The sequence below is a fragment of the Furipterus horrens genome, unplaced genomic scaffold (genome assembly GCF_987537825.1).
Source record: "Furipterus horrens unplaced genomic scaffold, mFurHor1.1.pri manual_scaffold_7, whole genome shotgun sequence".
Classification (NCBI taxonomy): Eukaryota; Metazoa; Chordata; class Mammalia; order Chiroptera; family Furipteridae; genus Furipterus; species Furipterus horrens.
The window spans coordinates 59,109,827-59,128,155 of record NW_028327177.1 but is presented as its reverse complement, the minus strand read 5'-3'; the positions used below and the strand labels follow the sequence as shown (position 1 = coordinate 59,128,155).

General features: G+C 37.4%; 1 pseudogene; it reads right to left on the bottom strand.

The window, feature by feature from the left end:
• Nucleotides 1-1,369: 1,369 nt before the first annotated feature.
• On the bottom strand, nt 1,370-2,648 carry LOC150004522 (keratin, type I cytoskeletal 18 pseudogene; annotated as a pseudogene).
• Nucleotides 2,649-18,329: the final 15,681 nt, after the last annotated feature.

Genomic DNA, 18,329 nt, shown 5'->3' with positions numbered 1-18,329 from the left:
CAAGTTTTTTATGTTTATTCTGAGACTTGGTGATACTATGATTTCATATATTTTTTATTGTTCATTTACTGGAATAAAGAGAGGAAAATTTTATTCTTTGGGATGAAATGCTTTCTGCTGGAACAGAATTATTTTTCTTATTCAAATCTTTTTGTACTTTATGAGATTTAAAAGCAATAAAATATCTGCACCTGCATTTTTGTGGGACTAAAAAACATGAGTGATACTAAACTCTGTTCATGGGGGTCAAGCAAGAAAAATCCATTTGACACCATTAGCCTTGGGGTCCCAAGTGAACACATAAAACACGTTGTACTTCCCTATCTGAAAACATCCAGAATCTATTTATACATGCCATATATGTGGAATATGAACAACCCAATCAATTAGTCACCTAACAGTCTTCATGATGCCAAACATCTGGATATTTAGAAACTTCCAGATGAATGAGTGAATTTTTCACTTTTTCTTCTGAATTATTTTGACAGCACATGAACACAGCCAAAAGTGGCACTTTTGATTGTGTTGTTACTTTCAGACATCGGGTTCCAGACTATCTTAAAAGTCCTAGTCCTTGAATATCCAAAGAAAACTTATTTAGAATGCAGTATTTCAAGATTCATTGTGATTAAGAATTTATATTGAACACTAACAATGGCAAAGATCAAGGCCATTAAATAAATTCACATGTTCATTTAATAGATTTTAGAGAGCAGAGAATTGATGTACTGGTTTCTAGGGAAAGTATTTATATTGCAATCATCTGCCTTAACCTTCTTATGTACCCCATTTTTAACTCATTGGGTTATTGTGCCCATCCTCTAAGACTTTCCTTGCTGTCTGAGAGGTTTCTCCAGGAAGAATGTGGGATAGAAAAGACTTTGTGGTTGGTGGCAGAAAAATGAAGAAGGAAAGGGTCTGGTATCCAGAGGCCAAAATGGGACAAAGCTTTGGCAACAGCTTTAGTTGCAGAGGGAACAATTGACATCCAAGTGTTCTCAGGAAATGTTCTTCTGTGGAAGTCCAGCAGGATGGAAGATACCCTTCCCCACACAAGGGCAACACAGAAAACCTTTGGGAATTTAGACAAACTTCAAGTAAGAGGAAAAAGCTAAGGTCTGTGACTAGAAATTTCAAAACTGCTACCTTAATTCTCTTCCTCCTCCTCTTCCTCCTCTTTTCCTCCCTCCTTCACTACCCCGTTCTCTGTATATTCTTTCATGCTTCAGACATAAAAGTGCAATCCATAGCTCCACAGATAGAAACTTTTCATGTGTTCCTGTACCTATTTCTTTTTTTTTTTTTTTAATGAACTCTGAACTTTTTATTGGCCTCCTGCCCTGCAAAAAAATCTCCTAATTCTCTGCCTTTAACGCCTCAAAACTTTGGTGTCGTTGACCTCAGACACCACTTTGCTGTCCACAATCCTGCGGGTGGTGGTCTTTTGGATGGTTTGTAAGGAGTGGCTGTTGTCCAGGGCATCAACAAAATCAAAGTCCTCCCCTGAGGTGGCAATCCTAGCCTCCAGCTTGACCTTGATGTTCAGCAAGGCCTCATACTCCTGGGCTTGGTGCTGCCCCTCTGCCCGGGTCTGGGCCAGTTCTGACTCCAGGTGCAGCAGGATCCCATTGAGCTGCTCCATCTGCATGGCATAGCGCGTCTCCACCTCCCTCAGGCTGTGCTCCAAACTGGCCTTCAGATTTCTCATTGAGTCCAGGTCAGTCTCCAAGGATTGGACCGTAGGTCTCAGCTCCATGAGTGTCATCTCAGCAGCTCCTATCTCAGCGGTCTGCGAGGTGACCATTGTGGTGCTCTGCTTAATCTGATGGGACCAGTACTTGTCTAGCTCCTCTCGGTTCTTCCGAGCCAGCTCGTCATATTGGGCCCGGATGTCTGCCATGATTTTGCTGAGGTCCTGAGATTTGGGGGCATCCAACTCCACAGTCAGCCTGGAGTTGGCAATCTGATTTTGTAGACCATTTACTTCCTCCTCGTTGTTCTTCTTCATGAAGAGCAGCTCCTCCTTGAGAGTCTCAATCTTCATCTTCAGCTGCAGCCAAGTGATGTTGGTGTCATCAATGACCTTTCAGAGCCCACTGATGTCATTCTCCACAGACTGGCGCATGGCCAGCTCCATCTCATACTTGACTCTGAAGTCATCAGCAGCAAGACGGGCATTGTCAATCTGCAGAACGATGCGGGCATTGTCCACAGAATTTGCAAAGATCTGAGCCCTCAGGTCCTTGATGATCTTGAAATAATGCACCCAGTCTCTGACCTGGGGTCCCTTCCTCTCTAGGTGTTCCCGGATTTTGCTCTCCAGTCTCCGATTCTCAGCCTCCAGGCTTCTCACCCTCTCCAGGTAGGAGGCCAGGAGGTCATTCAGGCATTGCATAGTCTCCTTCTCGCTCTGGATGCCCCCTATGCCTGCCAGACCCCCGGCCTTCCCTGCAGTCAGGCCCCCAGATCCCCAGTTGCCCCGCACGCTGGTGGAGTGGGACACCGAGATCTGGGAGCCCGAGCCCCTTGCACCTGCATAGACGCTGGCCGCACTGCTGGCCGGCCGGACTCAGTGACTGGGAGACTGACTGCACAGAGCACAGGCTCCGGTAGTTTGTGGAGAAGCTGGAACATGTGCTGAAGCTCATGTTGCTCAGGGAGAAAGGCCAGAAGCCGAGACTCAGCTTGAAGCTGCAGTCCCTGTACCTATTTCTAACCATCATTCATTCCATCTCCTCTTTCTTCCCAGCTAAATTTCTCTGAATGCTCAGGCTCCTAGGAGCACTCTCAACCTATTCACCAGACACTCATTTCTCTCTGCAGGCCAGCATCTACCCTTATTATTTAGTGTCAGATCTACCATGAAGCTAATAAAGCTTCAGGACCCCTCTCTTCAATGGACCTGGGAGTTGTCTTACTAAAGTGTTCATGTAGACATATGTTTTGGTAAAATTTGCAACGTGACTTAAAGTTGCAGGCCAGAGTTTGTATCTTATGGCAGCTGGCACCAGAAATGTGTTGATATGGAAGAGAATCAAGGATGGAATGGTACAGAGCCAGAAACTAGTCTATGGAAAGTTACAAATGGAAGATCTTAATCTCACTGACCAACAGAGAGACATAAAATTATAAATGCACTATATATTTTTTCCATTTTAATGAGATCATTATGAATAAAATGAATCAGAATTTCCACTTGTAGGGTACACATCTATGGCAGGGCTACAAAGAGCTAATACGTCTGGTTTGAATTAACATTATTTATGCATCTGAAATTATTAGATGGCATCTTAGCATACCTGATACATCTTGTCCTGAAAAAACAACTAGATGTTCCATTCAAAGCTACACACTGAATTTCCACCAGCACAGATAAAGTGACTAAAGAAAGAAATGTACCAATGAAAAGATTCTTATACATGTTCATTAGGAAGTCATCCAATAGTAGCATAACAGTAATTTATTCATAATCATGTGGCTTAATGTATTGTGAGCACAATTTTAATACAAATTTAAATGCATTTGATTACATACTGAGCAAGCCTTAATCTCAGATTAATTTTGTACATTTTTCAGAATTATTGATAATATTAAAATCAATATGTCCTGAAGAAGGATGCCAGTGGAAACCAGACACATAAATAGAGAGAAAACTGGTAGGAGATTTAAACTGTCTTTACCATTTGAGGTAATTACAATATTTTAAAATTTCTAATTAGTTGTTATTTATTTTCTCATGCTAAGTAAATATCCATTTTGTTCCTAATTTTGTATTAAAATTTTGCATTCTTTTCCTTAGAAAAAGTCCCCAAATCATATTAGTTTCAGGTTTCACAAACCCTAGATTTACCCCTTGACCTCACTATTATAGCAGCATTCAAAAGTTAAAATCCAAGAAGCTCCTGCCTCAGAATCACCTGGGATGCTTGTCAAAATGTAATTCCTTGACCGAATGCAGCATCTACAGAATGAGGACCTACAAAGGTAGCTCTGGGACTTGCATTTTTAACAAGCTCTGTGTGTGATCCTTCTGCATATTTAAGATTGAGAGGTGCTGCTCTTATAGAACTGTTTTCTTGAAAATATCTAATAATCTACTTCTACTCAACCCCATTTTTCCAGTTCTCACTCTCATAATTTCTGTGATGTTTGACATTGTTGAAGCTCTCGTTTTCTTGAAGAGTGGAACTTGAGTTTGTTCTGGTACTTCCCTGATTTTTTTCATCCTGACTCTTTTGTACTTCCATTCTCTAAATGTTGGCATATCACACAAGGTTCTGATCTTAACATTATTACTCCATTAATGCATCAATTCACTATCATACACAATTATCACTTGGGTTAGTTTCCTAGGGCTGTTGTAACAAATTACCACAACAGAGTGGCTTAAAACAACTGAAATTTATTCTCTCACAGTTCTGAAGGCCAAAAGTCTGAAATCAAGGTCTCAGTGCCTCTCTCCTAGATTCTGATGGCTCCCAGTGATCTTTGGTGTTCCTTAGCTAGTAGATGCATCACTCCAATCCCTGCCTTTATTTTAACATGGCATTCTCCCCTGTGTGTGTATCTAAATTTCCTCCTTTTATTAGAATACCAGTTATATTGGGTTTAGGACCATCCTGATCCATTAAGATCTCATCTACACTTGATTACACCTTCAAAGACCCCATTTCCAAATCAAATATTTACAGGTTGCAAGTAGACATGACTTAGGTAGGGAGACATTTTTCAACCAAATATATCACCTCTATAGAAATGGTTCCCCACAACTTGAAAACTAGTCTTTGAAATGTCTCAATAACTCATTAAACTCAAAATGAACCCAACTCAATTCTTCAAACTATCTTCTCCTTTTCATTCATCTATAAAACAATTTCCTGATGAGTAGACACACCTTAAAGTTCTTCCCCATTTAGACCCTGTCTGTCCCAGCAGGTCAGATCAAATCAGGACACCTATTCTATCATATTAACAAAGTGTGTCCACATAACTGTATCATAGAGCCAATCATGATAAACACTGTTCTCACTTTGCATGTATTATTTATAATTGTTTCCCAAAGTTAGACTGAGTGCTGTGACCTTGGAATGATTTAGTCATCATCATTTACTCTTAGCCTAAAGAAAACTAGTATTTCCATATTATAAAATAACTTAATCTTTACTGTGATTAAATTGCTAAAATAATTATTCACTTGAATTCACTATCTCAGTGAACAGTTTGCAATCAGTTAACATAATTATTTAAGAAAAATAGGAGCACACCATGTCTGTACTGTGTCTATCATATCTGCCTAAAAGTGTGGGGATATCCTCAACACCATGTTTTGGGGTACTAATACCTGCTTATTTAGGGAAAGTGAACTCTTTAAAAATTAAAAATGAACACTATCATTTGAAGGAGGAATTGTTGTAATTTAAATAAGTAGTATCCTACTGCTGAGAACTACAAAGGATTTTACAAATAATCTGGTGGTGATCATAATTATATGTTTGGAAAATAAATACTCAGAGACTGATAGCTTAACATATTTGTTTCTGATCATTGAGTTCTAGTGCCTTGTAGCTGAAACACTACTCGGAATCAAAGTGAATCTGAATAATTGGGGTCATAAACTTCTCAAGTCTACTTTGGAAAAGGGAAAAAATAGAAATCGTTATAAAATTCTTTAACTGTTCTTTGTTTTTTAAAAATGCAGATGTTTAATATTTATATATTTCCTGTTTCTATCAAGAATATTATAATTACTTTCTTAATTATTTTATGTCTTGAAAGCAATATTTATTCTGCCTAAATGAATTGTATAGTGTCATAACTTGCTTGAAACAATATAACATTCTGAAATCATGTTTTTCCTTTGTTCTGTACAAATAGAAAAATAAAATTTTAAAGGAAAACTGGAATTATCCAAGGTTGCATGACTGAATTTTAGTTCAAAATTCAAAATACTCAGGCCTGTTATTTTGTGGTTTAATAGGTGTCCTTATAAAGCATTCTTTATCTAAGCAGCAATATTTAAAGCAATTACACAGGGTTACAAGGACATTTATTGCTCACAGTATTAAAAATGGGATAGTTGCACAGGTAATTAAAATGGATTGTGGGCTCATCAAAGTTTATTTTGAAATGCTCTGCGGAAAGAGCACAGTTTTCTGTCACTCACTTAGAAATTATACTCTATAAAACTTGCCAGTTTTTTTTTAAGGGCTATTCAGGAGCCAGAAAAGGATCTTGAATATAATTTTAAGACATAAAGAAAAATTACAGCATAAGTTTACAGTGAATAAATTGTTCCAGGCTCCCGAGTGGTGCTATTTGTAGTTTGAACACAGAAGCAGGGGGTAGCCATGTGGCATGGGCTACCTTTCTCCAATACAAAAAGTTATTAAATCTCCTGGAGTTGGCTAAAGAAATCTATAATTATTTTCAAGTAGAAAAAAGCCACAAATTTCCTTTCCCTCTCTTTATAGACCAATTTCTCATCCCAAGTTACATATTTTCAACTTCATCACACAACAGATTAGTGGGTCAAACCCCCATCGTCAGCATATTAAAATTCTTTCCTATCCCTGAACCTGTGGTACCAACAAGACTGCTATTTCAGTATCATGATTATTTTATAATTGTTCTACAGTTTTCCTATCAGTTGTTTTTCAAGGTCAGTATACACAATTGAGAGCATATATACTATTCATTATAACTACCTTCAAGAAACAGCTAAGGCTATGTTTCCTATTTTATGTGTTAGCACTTCCACAAAGCATCATTAGTGTTTCTTTATTATATCCAATTGAGGCAGGTTGCCCCAAATGCCCTTGGCTCAGTGAAAAACTCACTGTCCAGCAGTGGTCTCAGGATTGCAGATGAGAGACAGTAAGTAACCCAAACACTGTATTTTGTCTGAAAGGAGGAAAGGCAGCTGACCTCTCTAGTGGAGAAGAGCCCCAATAATGCCTTCCAAGCTCCATTTATTGAGGAGGGTATCCAGGGGATACAGAGTCAGAATACACAAATCATCAATCAATTTCAAATGCTTGGATTACTGTTAACAATCACTGATTACTGATAACAATATAAGGAACACAGCGAGCATTCTGGGTCACAGTCTATTAGGCATCCTGGCACTTTGTGGACATCAGATGCAAAGCTTTATACAACTTCTGGGTATTTGATGTCACACTGGTTTATAGTTAACTTAGGAGTTGAGAAAAACAGAGCAAACTTCAAAGCAGAATATGCGTTTTTTAAATCCAATTCCCATGGGGACCCCCTGAATGGGCTTTTGGGTCATGTCCATCTCCAGCCTTCCCAGTCTTCCAGTTCAAGACTTATGGGCCTCCAGGGAGGTCCTAGCTTGTGGCTGGGCTATAATTCAAGAAACCACGCAGGGAAGTCCCCTATATCCTATGAACTGTCATTATTATCTGAAGAGGACACTGAGAAGTGAAGGGACCAAAGCGAATTCTTCTACTGGAAGTCATGACTCAATTTTCTCAATTCAGATCTTTACCTCATTTACCCTAAATCTTACTGCTTCTCTGTACGTGTACAGTGAAAACTAAGCAGAGACAAAATATAAAAATTGATCAAAATTACTTTATGTTTCTGGTATAGAAATTTTCCTGATCTAATGAAACACAAAACAGAATTTATTAGATTATGAGCTTTTCAGGTACAAGGGTAACTGCTTTACAAAAAAATTTCAAAATTCAACATAATATTGTATGTGGAATGTAATTTTAAAATTTTTGTAATTATTTTTTAATCCAAAATTGTGCACTACTGTGCCCCAGTGACAGAATTATCAAATACTTCAGTTAAATTTCTTTACATTTCACAATGCCCAATTGCAATTGTACTAACTAGAGAATTTCAGCATCAGTACAAGACCTACAATGTCTGTCACTGGGGCAAAATACTAAATACTAATGAGAGAGGCATTGATCTTGTGAAAGAGATTGCCTTGTTTTCTAAAGAATGTAAGAGTATATTCAGCAACTCTTTTTGAGAAATACTTGAGGAGATATTTAGGGTAAAAAACACATTTCCTATTTATGATCCCTAAATATATCACCTGTTACCTTCAGCTTATCAGGAAGACCTCCATCCTTTGAATTGAATGCATCTAGCAACCCACAGACCCCTTCCCAACATAAAGAAGCACATCACATGAGTGATGGTGGTTATTCAATCAGCCGGTCATCTACTGAGCTATGAATGTTTGAGGCTGTGGAATGGTTTGCATAGCGCTAGTGCTTAACACTGCCAAACATAGTTATTAGATGAAAAAATCTAAAAAATGATCACTTAAAACACTTAAAATTTTTTGGAAGTGCTGTACTGGGAAAAGAATGAAGAACATGGGATATAATTTCGCATATTACTCAGAAACTTCAAAGCCTGGAGTCAGGAACATTGTGTTAATGACAAAATACTCAGAAGAATTCTTATAATAATTAATTATGTGTTAAATTAATATTCTTTATGGGAGTCATATACTATATTTCATAGATTATTAGGGTCATATCTCTTCACATATTAATAATTCTTATGTGAGGGTGTATCTTACTATTGATGGGATAGATAATGACTTAGTGTTCTGTTTTCTATCTTAGTTGAATCTAAAAGAATAGATTGTCTTACAGTCAATAGAGGTGTAATTTTGATAGCGTATATTTCTGTTTCACGTTTTAAATGCCCTTAAGCTGTTCTGAAGAGGTTGTACCTTGAATCTGAATGTCATGGAGTCATTTTTAATGGAAAGATTTATATAAGGTTTAATCAATTTTAATTTTGCCAAGAAGGGTGATAAAAATACATGTACCAAAAATTAAATAAAAATTAAAATAAATACATATGCCATACTATGTGTTTCATAAAGGATATTCTAAAAAATATATATATAGGAAAACCTTAATTTCAAAATTGAGGCAAACCCTTTACATTTGTTTATATTAGCACTATTAGAAAACTCATATTGTCATTTTTCTTTCCTCTTTTACTGTGTGGACTTGCATCAATTGATGGTCTAGCATATTAGAAGTACTCCTCTGGGATTTTCTGGCACAAACACTCCAACACCCATTCACAGCCTCATTCCTGTAGATGAGAAACATTCAGAGTAAAGCATGGCAACCACATTATTGAGACAATATGGAGATGGAGACATTTCCAGAACACTTTTCTCTTGATCTCAAAAATAAAAATAAGTTCTATCCCAGCTTCTTTTAAAGAGGAAGAAGTATTTTATTGAATCTGAATAGTATCTACTTGAACTAAATTTTACTCACATCATTATTTTAGGGCCTAGAGCAGTGGCTGAACACTGGCCTTTTGTTGAGGTCAGTTTCATATCTAATCTTCTCTCTGAACTGGCAAGGGAATGGGCTTTGTAATTTTATCCTGTGAATCTTTTCTGTCTCTAAGGTCTCAAATCTAAAATTAGCTTGCTTCTGGCTTTAAATCTTCACTTTTGGTTCCTTCTCCTCAACTTGGCCCCTCTCACCCACAGCCAATGGAAGCCAAACCCAAGTTATGCATGCTTCTGACCCACAAAGTAACTCCCAATTCTGAGCTTCCCACCCTCAGTCTTCCTTCCTTTTTCACTGCTCTGAACTCCTCCCAGGTAATCACATTCGGAAAGTGTTTAGACTCATTTCTGTAGTTGATATTTTGGCAAATCTTTTTCCTGGTCCAACTCTTATAAAAAGAAGTTCAACCAAAGCCTCAAATACCAACTAAATATTTGTTAAATAACAGGAAAAAAAAGAATTAACTGATTAGCTCCAGTAATTCTTACATACTGTACTTACTATCTTGATTCCCAAGTTTGGCTATAGGAGGAATTTTCCCTTAGTTCTTTAGAATACTTTTTTAGGCATGTGTTTTCTTCATATGAGTAGATAAAGAGAAAACAAAGACTATCAACAAAAGTGACAAGAATGCTTTTGATTTAATTTTGTAATTACATCTTGGTAGGGCTGTGAAAGTAAAAAGTTGTGACTAGACATGGGACTTCTGCAAGTTTTAGAGAAAAATAAGATTTTGTTCACCTGTCATAATATTCTCATTTTATACATGAAGACTGAGGAAGAAAGAGTGGAAATGATTTGTCCCAAAATATATGAGGAGAGGAGAAAATGGCAAACTTGGAATTAATATCTCTTGCCTCTAAGTTGACTTGCTATGGGAAAGTAAATACGAATGTCTTCCTAAGTCATATGGAAGAGTTAATACAAATGTAAAAAATTAAAAGACTCAAAGGACAAAATAATTCACAACCAAATTTTATACTTAATAGCTCTTCCTCAGTAATTAGTAGAACATCAGAAAATAAAAAAATTAAAAATTTTGAAAAATACTAAAAATGACCTCGATCTAATTATCATTTATAAGACATTAAAACTAAAAAGGCAAGTTATACACATTCTTCTTGAGTACTTATAAGATGTCCATAAAAATAGGCTATACTTTGTGACATGTAGTAAGTATTAATAAATGTCAAAAGATTGAAATCTTATACAACACGTTCTCTGACAACACTGAAATTTAATTAGAAATCTATATCAAAAATATATTTTAAAAACAAGTACTTATAATAAAACAACACAGGTGTAAATAACCACTGAATCAAAGAAAAAAATCAGATATTTCAAACTGAATGATAAAATGTAATGTATCTTTATGGAATGCAGTTAAAGCAGTACTTTGAAAAGAAGTATCTAATATTTTATGTCTAAATTTGAAAAGTAGAAAGTTATGAAATTGTAATTCATCACATTGACAGAATGAAGAAAACATATAATCTTAACAAATGCAGAAAAAGCATTTAACACACTCACAATTTAGAAATAAACATCTGAGGAAACTAGGAATTTAAGGAAATTTTCTCAGTGTTATCTCAAAAGCATAGCTAACATCATACTTAAAGGTAATATATTAAATGCTTTTGACCTGATATTGAGAATTAGACTAAGATTTCCATACTTTCTACCTCCGCTCAACATTTTACTTGGAATTTTAACAAGGGCAATAAGAGAGGGAAAACAAGGTCATACCAATTAGAACGAACAACAATAACAAAAGAATTCTTTATTCATAGATGGTATCATCCTGTACATAGAAAATTTAAAGGAATCCACAAGACAGTGACTAGATCTAACAACTTAGTTTAGTAAAGTAACAGGATACAAAGTCAATATTAAAAAATCAAATATATTTTTATGTAATAACATCAAAAACTGAAAAATAAAATTGTGAACAATACCATTCATATTAACATGAAAAAACATAAAATACATGGGAAAAAGTTTAACAAAAAACCATGTAGATCCTCTGCACTAAAAACTACAAAATATCGCTTAGAAAAATCTCACATGACTTAATAAATGGACATATAAACTGCATTCATAAATATGAATGAGTTAAAAAGATAGTTCTTCTCAAATTGTTTTATAGTCTCCTGTCATGATACCAACAGGATTTTTTATATAAATTGACAATTAGAATATTTAAACACATAAGAGAATAGCAAAATGATAATTTAAAAAAATAACAAAGTTGAGTCAAGTTTAAGTGTATATATAAATATACATATTTATATATATGTAAACTCATACTGATCAAGACAGAGTATTAGGAGTCATAAATACAGGTAAATAGATCAATGAATACACTCCAGAAATAGGCCCACATATATATGGTCACTGGATTTTTTACAAAGATCTCAATGTGAAAAAAAAGACCTTTCAATAAATAATACTGGAATAATGACAAAACTGGGAGCTTCCCTCATACCATACATAGAATTAACTTGAAAGATCATAGACCTAAATGAAAAGCTAAAACTAAAACTTCTAAAAGAAACTAAAACCAAAAATCTTTGCTCTTAAAAATATGAAAAAGAAAATTATATACTGAAGAAAATGTTTCCGTTACATATATCTGACAAAGGAATTAAATCCAGATATATAAAGAACTCCTACAGGGGGCTCTTGCCATGCAGTTTTGAGAAGGAAAGGAGATCCACAAGGTTTGCAGGAAGAAGGCACTCTCTCTCCCCATGCGGATTAAAGAAGCTGAGTTCTCCATGCAGCTTGGTGAAGAGATTCTCCACACTGTTTTGAGAGGAAAACACCATGCAACTTTGAGAAAGCAGTTTACAAGGAGGCTGAGAATCTATGCAGTTCTGCATTAAAAGCTGGCGGGCACCGGACTTCCGGCCAAGATGGAGGCTTAGACGGACACGCTAAGTCTCCCTCTACAACTAGAGAGGAATACAACTACTTCAAAACAAAGGATAACTAGAAATTCCAGAAAATAAAACTACACAGAAGCCCAACATATGAAGTTATAAACCCGCGGTGCCATTTGGGCAGGTAAGAGTTAAAGAGGGCAGCGCTGTTTGCGGTCGCACCTGGGGCGGCGAAAAATCCCCGCGGCAGTCAAGCCCCTGGCAGTGCGCGACCCCAGCGCTGGGGAAAGCAGCCACCGCATCGCCTTGGACAGTGAGGCCCAGGGGGGCAGGAGGACGGATCCCGGTCTCCTAGCTGAATAACTGTGTGAATCCATCTTGGACCCCTGCCCCCAAAGAAAGCGCCACAGGGCTGCGAAATAGGTCGCAGACAGGCGCCGGTCGCTGAATTGTGACGCGTACACAAACGCTGCCCCCTACAGCCGGCCCAAGAAAACAAAACGCATCTGTCAAAATGAGGCAGACAACTATAGAAATCCCGGTAGCACAGCTCACCAGGCAACAGATAGAGAACCTGACAGATGAACAGATAAGAAACCTGTCAGAGGCTCAGTTCTGGGCCATTGTTATCAGGTGGCTTACAGAATTCACAAAAGAGCAGGAAAAAGATAAGAAAGAAGCGAAAAACATTCATAATGAAAGGAACAAAACCACATGCGAGACAGATGGTGAGAAAAAAAATCCAGAGTTCATTTCAACAAACTGGAATATGGAGAAGGAACAAGCAGTCAACCAATGCAGAGAGAGGAAATGGGAAGCAACAATGAGAGGATCAGAAACCTCTGGGACAGCTATAAAAGGCCCAACATAAGAATCATTCGTTTGCCAGAGAGTGAGGAAGATGAACTAGAACTTGAAAAATTGAGTGAAAATATAATAAAGGAGAACTTCCCAGACTTGGGGAAGGGAATAGACTTGCAGGTCCAAGAAGCAAGGAGAGTTCCCAAGAGACTGGACCCAGGGAGAACCACTCCAAGACACATTATAATCAAAATGTCAAAAATTAAAGATAAAGAGAGAATCTTAAAAGCAGCAAGAGAGAAGAAAAGAATTATGTACAAAGGGGTCCCAATTAGACTATCAGCTGACTTCTCAAGGGAGACCCTACAGGCAAGAAGGGACTGGCAAGAAATATTCAAAGTAATGAAAATCCAAAACCTACAACCACGAATACTCTATCCAGCGAAATTGTCATTCAGAATAGAAGGACAGAGAAAGTGTTTCCAGGACAAAATAAAACTGAAAGAGTTCATTAGATCCAAACCACTGTTATATGAGATGTTAATGGGACTGGTTTAAAAAACAGAAGCTAGGGAGATGAAACAAAGGCAAACTAAACAGGCAACGAGAGTGGAAAAGGAACTGTGGGTACGGGAAGCATATTGGGGGGAGGTCAACAGGGAGGGGGAGTGGGGAGAGGGAGGGAGATGATATAGGAATTGGGGATCATGGTAGGAGGGAATGGAATAGACGGAGAGAGGTTGGGAGGAACTGTATGCACAACTAATGGACATAATCTAAAAGGGGGGGACAACTGGAGGGAGGGGGGCCACCGGGTGGAGGGGAGCAGAGGGAAGGGAAATTGGCACAAATGTAATATTTTAATCAATAAAACACACTAAATCTGAAAAATAAAATAAATATTCCTACTTATGAAAAAAAAAAAAAAAAAAGCTGGCGGGCACCACAACACAGAAAGACCTACCCAATCAGAATTGAATGATTGGAAGCTACTGCTTGTAGCTGTCCCATTGTGTGGACAAGCTATGAAGTAGTTCTCAAAGTATGGCACCGGGACCAGCAGCATCACTAGCTATCACCTGGAAACTTGGAACTGTGGAGACTTCTGGCCAAGATGGAGGCCTAGACTGACACACTCCATCTCCCTCCACAACTAAGAAGGACTACAACTACTGCAAAACCAAAAATAACCAGAAGTTCCAGAAAATAAAGCTACATGGAAGTCCAACGTATGAAGTTATACACAAATGGTGCTTGTCCAGATGGGTAGGAGGGGTGAAGCCAGGGCAGAGAGGTCAAGCTGTGCTGGCAGCAGCAGCAGTGGCGACGGCGGCGGGATGGCGGTAAGCACAGACACCCATATTTAAGGGGAGGCGAGAAGCGCCTGGGGAGCACCCCTGACTGCAGACCAAAGCCATCAGCTCATGATTCCAATACTAGGGAAGGCAGACCCCCATCGCCTTGGACTGTGAGGCCCGGAGTGGGTGGGGACAGAGAAGGAGGCTTCCAGTCACTCAGCAGAGAGTGAATGACAGGTATCCATCTTAGACCCCCACCCCCAAAGGAAACGCCACAGTGTGGTGAGAAAGGTGACCTGGTAGTGATGACTGCATGGGCCTCCGCCCCCTATAGCATAGGAGGTGTGATAGCCCGGCCCAGGAAGCAGAGGTAAACACAAAACTATCAGGATGGCACAGATCATGATAGATATCCCACTGATGTAGCAGAACAGACAGCAAATATCTAATCTAACGAAACAGCAGATAGAAAATCTTTCTGAGGAACAGTTCAGAGCTTTGCTTATAAGAATGTTTACAGACCTAACAGCAGATCTTAAACAAGATGGGGAAGGAATGAAGGCTAGTCCTGCTGAAGTGAAAAAAAAAAAAAAAAAAAAAAACACATACAGAACTAGTGGTGAGGGAAAGAAAATCAGGGATCAAATCAACAAATCGGAACATAGGGAAGGAACAAACTGTCAACCAGTGCAGAAAGAGGAAATGAAAAGTGAGGAAAATGAGGAGAGGCTCAGAAACCTATGGGACAGCTATAAGCAGGCCAACATCTGAATCATAGGGTTGCCAGAAGGTGAAGAAGAACTAGAAATTGAAAAATTACGTGAAAAAATAATGAAGCAGAACTTCCTTAACTTGGAGAAGGAATTAGACTTACAGGTCCAGGAAACACAGAGAGTTCCAAAACAACTGGACCCAGAGAGAACCACACCAAGACACGTTATAATCAAAATGTCAAAAATTAAGGATAAAGAGAGAATCTTAAAAGCATCAAGAGAGAAGAAGAGAATTACATACAAAGGGGTCCCAATAATACTCTCAGCTGATTTCTCAAAAGAAACTCTGTGAGCAAGAAGGGATTGGCAAGAAATATTCAAAGTAATGAAAAGAAAAACCTACAACCATGATTACTCTATCCAATGAAGCTGTCATTCAGAATAGAAGGGAGAGAAAGTGCTTCCAGGGCAAAGTAAAACTGAAGGAGTTCATCATATTCCAACCATTGTTATATGAAATGTTAAAGGGACTTGTTTAGGAGAAAGAGGATCAAAACTATGAACATTAAAATGAAAACTGTATCACAACCACCAACAACAGAAGCTAGGGAATTGAAACAGAGGCAAACTAAGTAGGCAACGAGAGTGGGAAAAGAATTATAGGTTTGGGGGACAGTTTGGGAGGAGGTCAGAAGGGGTGGGGAAGGGGGAAACAGAGGGAGATGGTAAAGGACAGGAATTAAGAAGCATAGTAGGAGGGAGTGGAATAGACAGGACAGGAAGATGTTGAGAAGAACTATATGCACAACCAATGGGCATGGACTAAAGGGGGGACAACTGAAGGGAGGGGTGTCACTAGGTGGAGGGGAACAAAGGGAAAAGAAATTAGGACAACTGTAACAGCATAATCAATAAAGCATATTTAAATAACTAAATAAATAGAAAAAAGAAAAAAGAAATGACAACAAAATCACAACTATCAACAACAGAATCTAAAAAATAAAAACAAAACAACCTAAGCAGACACCCAGAGTGGGAACAGAATCATAGATATGCAGAGCATGAGGAGGGGTGCCAGCTGGGAGGGTGAGGTGAGGAGAAAGAAGAAAATGGTGCAGGAATGAAGGAATTAAGAACCATATTAAGAGGATGAAGAGTAGACAGGAGGATGTTGAAAATAGTACAGGAAAGGGTAAAGTCAAAGAACTTAAATGCATGACCCATGGACACAGACTAAGGGGGGTTGGGACTGCTGGAGTGAGGGCAACGCTGGGAAGAGGGGAGCACAGAGAAAAGAGATTGGGATGACTTTAACAGCCTAAACAATAAAAATACAGAAAAAGAACAAATAAGCAAGTTGTAGAATATTCATACGTTAAAATACTCCTTAGCAACAAAAAAGAGAGAGAATGAACTATTGGTATACAAAACAACATGTTTAAACTTCAAAAGTATTATGTGGAGCTGAAGAAGCCAGTCATAAAAAACAAACAAACAAACAAACATACTTTATATCCCTCTATGCAAAATTCACAAATAGTTAAAACAAATCTAACAGAATAGAAATCCAAATATTGTTTGCCTTTGAAAGGTAAAGAGTGAAAAAATTTTAGGGTGAGGGAATTGTTTTATATAGTGAGGTGGTGTTCACATTTATCAAAATTTATTGAATTTTATTTCACTCATGTAAACCTTACCCCCAATAAAAAATTCAAGAAAGAAAAATATGCTTCAAGTCATTTAGGAAAATAATCCTTACCCCAAACATGTATTATATTGAATTTATTACTACAGAAATGTTTGTCCTAACATTAAAGTAGAAACAATAAAACAATGAACTCCATTATGATGTCTTAGCATCAATAGTTACGAACTTTATGCCAACCACATGAAATGGCTTGTCAATGAGAAACACACACTGGCACCTGGAACAAAATTAGTAACTGTAAGTAGAAGACAAGGCAAAGAAAAGCTTTATAAAATTTTGGTGTGTTTTACCCCCATGATAATTATCTCAGTCTATATTGTATTTGTTATTAATTTATATCTTAACCACCTATAAGTGATAATTAAATTCTCAAAGACAGGTTCCTCTCTAATCTTTTTTTTTTTCATTCCAGCTAATCTGTTATTTTGGAAGAGAAAGAGGCCCAAGTAAAAAGAATTTATTTTATTCTAAGTGTACAATTCAAGAGGTTTTAATATGTTCACAAGTTTGTGCTACCATCATCACTAATTCCAGAATATTTCTATCATTCTCAAAATATCCCTATACTCATCAATAGTCACACTCTATTTCTTCCAAACCCTGTCCCCTTACTACCAGTAATCTACTTTCTGTCCCTTTTGATTTGCCTATTCTTGACATTTCATGTGAATTGAATTATGGGATATGTCGTCATTTTTGTCTGACTTCTTTTACTCAGGATAATGGTTCATCTATGTTGTAATATATTTCAGTACTTCCTACTATTTTATGACTGGAATGATATTACATTATATATATATACCACATTGTATTTAGGTAAGCCTGGCACATAGTAATTGTTCAATAAACACTAGCTTTTGAGTTCATCATTTTTTAGCCAAAAAGAGAGCTTTTAAAGATTGTGGCTTTTAAAATGCAAGATTTCACTTTGATCTTTGAAGCAGGTGCATTAATGTTAATTTTCAGAAGTTTTTGTATTACAAGCTAAACTATTTCTAAGAGAAAATTCCTCTTAACAGTTTATGACAAAGAATGCTTTGTGGTCTGAACAGATAGTCACTTCATACTCCCTGGCTCAGTCACCAACACCCATCACAGACAGTTCAGTATTTCTACATTACAAATTTCAGGTCTCTGGACTTCTTGAGCAGCCAAAAAGTGCATCACTATAAAGAAAGAAATATCTTGACCTTTTTTTTTTTTGGTTGTTGTTCTTTATTATTTCTATGCTGGTCATGTGACCTTAGGAAATTCTGATGAGGGATTTTTCCATGATTTTTACATGTTAAAGTATAAAAGGAAAAATATTTCTTGAAAGTCTCCAGGACTTTGGTGTTGCAATCATCTCCCTTAATTCACAGCTTGCATTTACAGTCTTCTGATAATAACTAAGTTGTCCAGGGTAGGAATGGCAGGAGGTTTATTCCAGTCATCTGAGTCAGGAGGGCATTTTCATTTTGTTGCACAGATTTATTTGAAATGTGAAGTTTTCTTGAATTTAAAGATGAGCATCTGAACAGAGAGACTTCCAACTAAAATGGAGGCCTACACAAACATGCTGCATCTCCCTCCACAACTAAGAAGGAATACAACTAACTCAAAACCAGAGACAACCA